Genomic DNA, 11,267 nt, shown 5'->3' with positions numbered 1-11,267 from the left:
GAGACATAAACCCAGGTGTAGGACTTATTTTCTTGGCTTTAGTAGGTTTAGAACTATTCGTCCCCCTAGAAATTTTGGCCGCATTTCATAAATAATATACGAATGGTACACAGTTTAGTATGTGATTTAGATATTGGATTACAATATAACTTTTAATAAATTATGTGATACCTTACTAAAATTTATCACAACTTTGTCTGTTTGAAATGTCAGAGAAAGGGACTCTCGAAGCAAGAGGTGAATTATAATTAGGTTTCTGACTTTTCTCCCTGTTCATCATTAAGTTGGAAGAGCTATCAATTGTCTCTAAATGTTTAAAATTAGACATCTTATTAGCTTAAAGTAAAATGCCATTAAAACAAATACTAAAATAGGATGTATGAGTAAAATACCTGCTCGCCCATACATAAAAATATCTCCACTTGAAATACTGGATAAAAAATCTACACCACTTACAGAAGTGGTGGATGAATGGGTTTTCTTATGCGATGCAAGACGACTATACATAACACCTGGGGTATCGTGAGTAGAATATGAGTAAGTTTTATTCAACATACAAATTAGAAAACAACAATAAATAATACATATTCTACAAATATTAAGTTTTACTATGTTGATGACTAAGAGGTGCTCTGCGAGGTTTTTCATGGCCATTCTGTGACCCCCATAGAATCGGAAAAACCCGTATACATTGGACTGCTGTGATGTAGAATAGGAGTTCGTCTTCCATAATCCACTTGTGAAAATAGAGGTGGCTGATTCCGTGTTGTAATATTGGATATAGTGGTATACGCAGGACTTACATGGACATTAAGTGAAGATCTATTTGAATTTCTCATAATGAATCCGAATATGACAAAATATGGGAATCATCAGATAAGTGCTGTGTAACAGCATGAGAAGTGCAGGGACTGGTATTAAACTTCACAAAAGTAATTCTATCGGTACAACCTGAAAATAATTTTCCTAGAATTAATATAAAATTAATAAGTGTAAAAACTAAATATATTCAAATTAGAAAATAGAACAATGCATTACTATTTTTCCCTAACAATACAACAAGAATTACAGAAGGGGGGTTGAATGTAATTCTGGCTACTTTTTCAAATTTAAATAAAGTTCTAACTTGATAAATATAACAGTGTTTGATTAGCAATTGATAGGGATAAATAAATTATGATAGTTTAATTAAATACTGCGTTAATTGTACAAGGTGTGGACTGCTAGGCCCAATAAGAAGATGTATGACATTCAGACCAGAAAGGTTAACATGCTGATCAGGCCTGATGGACCAGATCAGGCCTGATGGAACAAAGAAGGCCCAAAAACCCTGATTATTAATTAATTTCGTAATTAATTAATAAGGGAAAAATCAGCTATTGAGAAGAGTCCCGATAAGGATATAAATCCTTACAGATTAGCCTCAAGGGGACCTAAAAGGATAAGGAATCAGTTTCCTACTATCTAGGACTCCAAAGTCCATTCTAATTATGAGACTTGCCCACCAAGTCTCCTATACCAAGTCCAATTCAAGGACTCCCAACATCTATATAAGGGGCCTCACCCCACAGATCAGAACTACATTTTTTGACTTGATCCTTGGCAATCAGCAAGGTACGTAGGCATCTTGTTAAGGCAGATTGAGTTACGAAACACAAGAGCAGTCAAATCGAGCCTTAGAGCTCACATTCCTTTTTATTAAATACAACAAATAATAACCTTAGTATTTTATTTATAACATTTGGCGCCGTCTGTGGGAAGCACAACAACAATCATGACGAGAACACGGAGAACAATTAGAGCTCTAGAGGAAGGAACACCATCAGAGACAACCCAGGTGATTTCGTCAACCGTGGAGGTTCCTCCCCATTCAACTTATGCATCTACTCAGGGGGAAGCCCAGATAGGGGCAACTCAACCTCAGCCACAAGGGACAACTCCCCCGACTATTCAAGGTACGAATCCTCAAGTTCAACAAGTACATATACCTGTGAATTCTCGACCCGTCGGGTATGAATATTCAACTATTGTTACTACTAACCCCCCTTATGGGATGCCCCTTCACCCTGAGGTTGGAGGAAGCGGATATGCTGGGCGAAGCGAAGCACGAGGGCAGTCACCCCCCTATATACGAGGTTTGGCTCCTATCCCTGCGGATCGGAAATTTTCTGGTCCTTACACTGAGAGAGACTCCGAATCTTCGGATGATGAAGTGGCCCCGAGAAGGAGGCGTCCGGGAAAGAGCCAATGGCCGATGGAAGGCAACGCCCCCAAAGCACCCCAGGGGCGAATCCCCAAGAAGTGCAGGAAAGGATCAGGGCTCATGAGGCTGAAATCCAAAGGTTGAGGCGTGATTTGGAGGCTCACCAGGCCACCAGACCCCAGATACCTCCTAGGGGAGAATCCTCCTCCTGTCATAGACCTGGATGGTCCGGTACGAAGAAGGGCTGTTGTCCCAAGAACTGATCCAAGCAATCTCCTTCCCCTTGGAGATCCTGATGATCCAACTCCACCCTTCACAGAAGAGATAATGAATGCCCATATCTCAAGGAAATTCTAGATGCCCACTATCAAAGCCTATGATGGCACGAGAGACCCCGCTAATCATGTTAGGACATTCTCTAATGCACTGCTGCTGCAACCCGTGAATAATGCTATAAAGTGTCGGGCCTTGTAACACCCCCAAATCCGGGGTCAGGGATCCGGGTTGTCACGAGTTCCATTTCCCTTAATAACAACCAATCTTAATAATTAATCAACTACTCTGTACTGTGACCCCACAATAAACACACACACCACAAGTTATAGTCTCAGAGATGAACATCCAAAAATAATCACAAGTCATTTTATTCCACAATTATCTGCCAATACACCTTAAAAGGTTTTCTGAATAAATTTATATTTTCTTTGCCATTATTACAATTCATAAATATACATAAATCTGGTACATCGAAAGTTGAAAGCCTAGCCTATTGGTAGTTCCTACCTCAGCTACAGCGACATCAACGCCTATAGGAAACTGCAGAACGTTTCCTATCCGCTCGCGAATCGGGAGCTTGGTCCTGTTCATCTTTTCTATCTGTTGTTGTGTGATGAAAGAAGAAAGCAAGGGTGAGCAGCAAGCCCACCAAAATAATATGTATAATGATTTACAGTATATGAGCCTTCTCATAATACTCATGAAAGTCTTGGTCAAAAGAAATGAACCAAGTTTGATATCTTAATGCGATGAAGTCGCAAAATATTCAGTATATATACATATATACTTTTCAAAATCTTGGAAGTCCTCTTCCATGCATAATATACACAGAGTTCCAGTTTATAACTGTATAAAACTATCGTTGCAAGGTGATCTCATATATCTAACCTTGTCTCAACGTTTTTCTGAAAATCTTTGACATGCATAAGATAATCATTTACTAGATATAAGTTTAAAAGATGAAGTTACAAGATACTCCAATATACTTATATCTTTTTTTTCCAAATACTACTTGAACTACCACCGTTCAAGTTATAATTAGTTCAAAAGTTTATCACATAGATGAGACTACAAGATAATACTTGAATAGATTCAATCTTTAAAATATCATCAAAAATAAAATGAAGTTATAAGATACTTCATTTGATGCAAACATCATTTTGAAAACTTGACCCTGCCAACACTCAACAATCGCCCAACCGTAGCCTTTCTATCGAAGTGCTCTGGGTAGTGTTGCAGAAATATTCAATTGGATGATGAACTCATTACGGGAGTTTGCCGCGCCAGGAAGACCACTTACGATGATCAGTCGTAGTAGTGCAACCCCACCATTTTCTACATGTAGAGGAGAACCTGTCGGATTTACTTGTCAACCGAACACTGAACTCCTAAGGAATGGACCGCCTTAGCGGAACTTCCAGGCCATTTGGGCCAATATAATAAGGCTGGGCCGGCGCTACTCGACCACTTACGCCACTCCTAGTTCAGATGAAATCCATGACTCTGAAACGTAAAGCTCGTCCCCACTTTCCCCAAGTAGAAACTTGTTGATACGGCTCCACCAAGAAGTCGTATCTAGTTGGAAAGGAAAACTCACCTATATTTCCCAGGCGATGCCTGTTAATGAATTAACTTGTTCCAAGAATTTTACTTCCCGAGTGTTAGGTAAGTAATCAAAAACTCTTTTATCAAGACAACATCCTTGTTACGAATATAAAATACACCACAGAGCCGGATCCCTCCGGTTTTGAGCGAGTATTTAAATCCCCTTTTTAAAAGGAAGATCTTAAATATAAAAATGAGTTTTGGGATCCGCTCTAACTTTTGAAAATCATTTTAAAGACTTGAAAACACTTTAAAGAGTGTTTGGAATAATGCTGATTTAATAAAGTAAATCAGTCTCAATATAAAGAAATATCTGAATATTATTATTTAAATAATATTCCCATAAAGAATAATTGAGGTAGAAGTTGAAAAACTTATACTTGAAATGAATAGTAAATAATCAAAGATATACTTATACGAAAGTAATATCTTTATTTGAATATCAAAAGTAAGTTTGATTATCGAACATTATTCTTTAATAAAATAAAGAATATTAATAAATAATAAGCGGAGTCATAATACCTCGAATGAATATTATAAATAATATTCATTAAATAAAATAAAGGAGGCATACATCCTCAAATGAATATCCAAGTAATGTTCAATAATAATCTAAAGGAGTCATAAGTCCTCGAATGAATATTCAAGATAATATTCATTAATAAAATAAAGTTATCGAATAAACCTTATTCGATTAATAGTTTGGAAAACTATAACCATATATATATATATATATATATATATATATATATATAAAATCTACTCGGGATCCTCGACTCCCGGTTTTAGAAAATGTTTTCATCTTTGGGTCCCTATACTAAGGGTATATGCAAATTACCGCTATTCTCTAGCATAGGTATTATCAACTGAACCAACAGATATATATGGCAAGAATACGAAACAGGCATGCATATGTACCATGTCACATGCTACAATATATCGCAAGAATTTGCTAATATAACCATCATGCATCTATTACAAGATAATGCATATACATATATACATCACAACAACAGTATAACGGGTAGAAAACTTGCCTGATTGACTGAGGGTTACGAATGGCTCGGGACGAGTCTGGTAACCTATAAACAACAAGTAAGTTGGAATTAAACCAAAGTCACTTGTAAATCTATACTCTAACCAACTCAGACTCTAACGCTCGTTTTGCGCTTACTGATTCTCTTAAGTCACTCGAGTACCCTCGGCTCTACCATTTTTAATAATTTAACCATTACGAGTTTTAAGGCGATTCCTTCGCGAGTGTCTTACCAACTACCTAACATGCTTAACATAATTGTTTCATACATTAATTAACCTTTTAAGGTCTTTAACCTATGTTTCAAAGTAAGGCGAGGGGAAATGTTTTGTTCGCGAAACGCCGTTACTTAAAACGGTCGTTTCTCCTAAACCGTACATCGGAATCAAACGAACTACATATCAAAACGAAGCTCGTAACATGAACTATCTAAACATGGCAATGGTCAAAATATAGGAGGGAGTTCTCGGGTCCTAATGTTATGAACAAAAGCAGTCTAAAGTAAATCAGACATTACGACGGCTATGTTTACGCGATTTCCCAAATTTAAACCATTCCAAATCCACCACAATTCAACCCCAATTCACAACCCAATCAAAACTCCATCCAAACTACACTACAACAGTCCCAACACCTCAGGTTCTTCCAATTTATGTTATTCTCATCATGAACTTAAACTATACTTAATTCCTTTAACAAATCAACAAGATTCAACATTCATACCACTACCACTCCAACCCAAACTCTAAACAAACAAGCTTCATGCTTCACATATACTATATTACTCATAAACATTCCTAAATACTCAAAACTAAAGCTAGGGTTTGGAGTTTATACCTTCTTGAAGCTTCTTAATCAATGAAAGATCCTTGGAATGCCCATGGAAGCCTTGATCTATGCTTAAGCTACCTTGAACTTTCATAAAAATCAAGAAAACCAAAGTTATTTCTTGAAGGTTACTATTCACCATCTTCTTCCTTAATTTATTGGAAGAGATTGTGAAGGAATTAGAAGTTTAAACTTATAGGATATCCATATCTATGTACAAGGAACCTTAGATAATTACCTTGTGATTTAACAATGCTTGGAACTTGATTTTTGATTTTTCTTCCTTTAAAAAAGAAGAAAAGCCGAGAGCAAGATGATGAGAATGAAATGATTTTGTGTTTTTTGATTTGTTTGGCTTAGCTTGGTTGTTTTTTGTTTTGTTTTTGGTTAATTACATTAATAACCTTATATTTGTGTGGTTATAAACCAACCACACCTCCTCCTTCCCTATGTCATGCTTGCATCACCTTATTGTGTCATCATCCCTTACTAGTCCTCTCCTTATTGGTTGGATGACCTCATCATCCCTAACCTCCTTGATTAACTTCCTAATTGTTTGCCTAATGACCGCTGATCTGTTATACGGTTCGCTTAACTTTCGTTTTCGTTTATCGTTTGAGGGATCATACCCGGGATCTTATTACTTGGGTTTCCTTAACCTTTCTCAATACATTATATTCCTTTTATGATCCTCTCTTATAATCCTTTAATTTAAATCCTTTTTATCCTGTTACCTTATACTCAATTCTTTCCGTATCTAGTGGATTTTCGGGAAAAATCAAAGTGTTTGGAATTGGATTCTGACGATCTTTACATACACTTATATACCACATAGAGTACTAATAATATCCCAGAAGATCAATAACAGAACTCCTACATAGTGTGGCATGAAAAATTTTCTCATTCAGCAAAAACACTATTCAAAAGGGTTTCAAAAATTTCCAAAAATTGGGGTTATTACAGGCCTTCCCTCAAACCCTGTCGGGTATGGCTCAAAGATGGTACAGTCGCCTGCCCCCAAACTCTATTGGATCGTTCAGAGAATTAAGTCAGGATTTTATTAAGCTATTCATCAGTGGAAGAGTCCATGAGAAAAGTTCAGCATCTCTTATGAGTCTTGTGCAGGGAGCTAAGGAATCCTTGAGAGATTACCTGAATCGTTTCACAAAGGAGGCTTTAAAAGTCCCGGACCTTGATGATAAGGTAGCCATGATAGCACTGCAACAAGAAACTAGGGACGAGTTTTTTAAGATGTCCTTGGCCAAACGTCCCCCTGAAAGCATGTTGCAGCTCCAAGAGAGGGCAGGGAAGTATATCAAGGTTGAAGAAAGTATGAGGAAGACCGTAGTAAGTAATGAGCCCACTGGAGGCAAGAAGCGGAAAACTGATTTAGAAAATATTGCAAAGGAAAAATATCCTAGAACCGAACAAAACCCTGATTCAACCCCCAAGAAGGAAGGACCTGGGCAAAAGTTCACTGAATACGCTAAGCTGAATGCTCCTAAAAGTCAGATTTTGATGGAGATTGAGAAAGATAGAGATATTCGCTGGCCTAAGCCTTTGAAGGCTGATCCCGCCAAGCTAGATAAGAGCAAGTATTGCAGGTTTCACAAAGATGTTGGCCATAACACCGATGAGTGTAGGCAATTGAAAGATGAAATTGAGTTTTTGATTCGAAAAGGAAGATTGAACAAGTATATTGGAGATGGAGGGGACAGAAACAATAATGGAAGGAAGAACTTTGAAGATCGTAGGAGGGACCAAGTCGATCAGGGGCGGAATCCCCAACCTATAGGGCCGGTTATAAATGCAATTTTTGGAGGATCGCGACGCCCTCGAGGACCTGTGATAAACACGATCTTTGGAGGTCCAACTGCTGCTGGATTGTCCAAAAATTCCAGAAAGGCATATACTAGGGAGGTTATGCATATTATTGGAGAAGCCCCGAAGAGGGCCAGGACAGAAGTAACATTGGCTTTTGATGATTCCGACCTAGAGGGTGTGAAGTTTCCCCATGACGACCCGCTGGTCATAACACCGATAATAGGAAATAGCCCGGTTAAAAGGGTCCTTGTGGATAATGGTGCTTCTGTGGATATCTTGCTCCACGACACCTTTCTAAGGATGGGGTATAACGACTCCCAGTTGACACCAACCGACATGCCGATATATGGATTTGTTGGAGTAGAATGTCCTGTGGAAGGGATAATCAAATTGCCGACCACCATAGGTACGGAACCAAGGCAAGCAATGCAGATGCTGGATTTTGTGGTGGTAAAGGCTAGTTCAACTTATAATGCTATCATGGGGAGAACAGGGATACATGCCTTCAAGGCAGTCCCCTCTTCCTACCATTCAGTCATGAAGTTTCCCACCCGAAACGGGATTGGAGAAGAGAGAGGAGATCAAAAAATGGCTAGAAGCTGTTATGTGGCCTCTTTGAGGGCAGATGGAGTCGGGGGGCAGGTTCTTCCTATTGAAGATATGGATGTTCGAGAAAATGACGAGAATAGAGGAAGGCCAGCAGAAGAATTGGTTTCGGTTCCTTTAGACCCCGAGAATCCTGAGAGGATGACTTTCATTGGAGCCACATTAGAGGAGCCCCTTAGAGGGAAGTTAGTGAAATTTTTGCAAGAAAATAGTGATGTGTTTGCATGGTCAGCAGCTGATATGCCAGGCATAGACCCGGAGTTAATTACTCACAAGCTAAACGTAGATCCAAGTCGGAAGACAGTGAAACAAAAGAAAAGAAATTTTGCCCCGGAAAGACAAGAGGCTATAAAATAGGAAGTAGAAAAGCTCTTAGAGGCTGGTTTCATTGAGGAGATTCAATTTCCGGAGTGGTTGGCAAACCCTGTAATGGTGAAGAAGGCTAATGGAAAGTGGAGGATGTGTATAGACTTCACTGATCTGAATGATGCATGCCCCAAAGACTGTTTTCCGCTGCCTAGAATTGATACTTTGATTGATGCCACTGCTGGACATGAGATGCTGAGTTTCATGGATGGATTTAGCGGATACAACCAGATCAAAATACATAAGGATGACATTCCAAAGGTATCATTTATCACTGACTTTGGTGTTTATTGTTATCTTGTTATGGCGTTTGGTCTCAAGAATGCAGGAGCCACCTATCAAAGGTTGGTGAATAAAATTTTTAAGGATCTTATTGGTAAGACTATGGAAGTCTATGTTGATGACATGCTAGTCAAGAGTCTAGTAAAGACTGATCATATAACCCATTTGAGGGAAGCTTTTGAGGTCCTGAGGTACCACAAGATGATGTTGAATCCTACGAAGTGTGCTTTCAGAGTAGGATCTGGAAAATTCTTGGGACTGATGGTCTCAAAGAGGGGAATTGAGGCTAACCCGGATAAAATAAAGGCGATCCTGGACATGGAACCACCAAAAACTGTCAAGGATGTTCAGAAGCTCACCGGAAGGGTTGCTGCGCTAGGACGATTCATCTCCAAGTCGGGAGACAAGTGTTTGTCATTCTTCAAGTCACTAAAGAGCATCAAAGACTTTGTATGGAGTGAGGAAAACCAGAAGGCATTTGAAGAGTTAAAGAAGTATATGGCCCAGGCCCCGTTGTTGGCCAAGCCAGTTCTGAGTGAAGTTTTATTCTTGTACTTGGCTGTTTCAGAGAGCGCCTTGAGCGCGGTGTTGGTTAAGGAGGAGCTAAAAGTCCAGAAACCCGTGTATTATGTCAGCAAAATTCTGCATGGTGCTGAATTAAATTATTCAACTATTGAGAAATTTGCTCTAGCCTTGGTAATGGCTTCAAGAAAACTGCATCCTTACTTTCAGGCTCATCAGATTGAGGTGCTAACGAATCAGCCACTGAGAAATATCATTCACAGTCCCAAGGCAAGTGGGAGATTGATTAAGTGGGCAATAGAGTTGGGAGAGTTCGATCTCAAGTATAAGCCACGTACGGCCATAAAAGCCCAGGCACTAGCGGACTTCGTGGTGTAATGTACCATACCCAACCAAGAAGTCGGGGGGCAGGAAGATACCATACCTCAAGAAAAGGGAGTCGATAATGGGGACAGAGAGAAGGATGATAAGGAGAAAGAATATTGGGTTCTCTATTTTGATGGAGCATTAAAAACAAATTCCAGTGGAGCAGGGTTGGTTTTACAAAGTCCTGATGGGTTCTTAATTGAGTATGCTATGAAGCTAGACTTCCCAACCACAAACAATGAGGCAGAGTATGAAGCCGTGATAGCTAGCCTTGGTCTAGCTAGGACACTTAAAGTCAAAAACTTAAAGGTCCGTGGAGACTCGAAGCTGATCATATCCCAGGTAAAGGGAGAATTTGAGGCAAGGGATGATACGATGGCTAAGTATGTCCGCCTAGTAAGGGCTGTGATGAACCAATTTAATGAATGCCATGTTGAACACATTCCAAGGGAAGAAAATGCTAAAGCAGATGCGCTATCAAAGTTTGCTTCATCTGAGATAAAAGAAAGTTTAGGAAGTGTGTACTTCCGTGTTTTGAAAACACGAAGCATAGATGTTAAGCTTGTGGCTCCTATAGGCTTGGGGACATCCTGGATTGATCCCATTAAGGCTCATATTCAAACCGGTTGGTTGCCAAGCGATGCAACTGAAGCACGGAAGTTAATTGTTCGGGCATTAAGGTACTCTTTGATAGATGGGATTCTTTACAAAAGATCTTTCGTGGTTCCCTACTTGAGGTGTCTCAGGCCCGATGAGGCACGCTTGGCTCTTGAAGAAGTGCATGAAGGTATTTGTGGGACAACACTTGGGGGGCAGGGCCTTGGCTCATAAGATAACTCGTTTAGGCTTTATTGGCCAGAAATGATGGCTGATGCCAAAGAATACGTGAAGAAGTGTGACCGCTGTCAGAAGCATGCACCTGTTGTTAGACAACCCCCCGAGATGCTGACCTCTATCAACTCGCCCTATTCCCTTTTGCTATGTGGGGAATGGATATTCTAGGGGCCTTTCCCTATGGCCACAGCACAAAGGAAGTTTCTGATTATAGCCATTGATTATTTCACCAAGTGGATCGAAGCCAAACCCTTGGCCAAGATCACAACTAAGCAGGTTGCACAATTCCTGTGGGAAAACTATTATGTGCCGATATGGAATTCCCGTATCCTCGTCACTGACAATGGAACACAATTCAACAATGAGGAATTCAAGAAGTATTGTGAAGAAAATGAAATTGAGTTACGGTTCACCTCTGTGGCTCACCCGCAAGCCAATGGGCAAGCGGAGGTAGCAAATCGGATAATCCTGGATGGACTAAAGAAGAGGATCGAGAAGTCAAGAAATAATTGGGTGGAT

The sequence above is a fragment of the Apium graveolens genome, chromosome 4 (assembly GCF_009905375.1).
Source record: "Apium graveolens cultivar Ventura chromosome 4, ASM990537v1, whole genome shotgun sequence".
Taxonomy (NCBI): Eukaryota; Viridiplantae; Streptophyta; class Magnoliopsida; order Apiales; family Apiaceae; genus Apium; species Apium graveolens.
The sequence above is the reverse complement of the archived record's forward strand: the minus strand, read 5'-3'. Positions refer to the sequence as shown.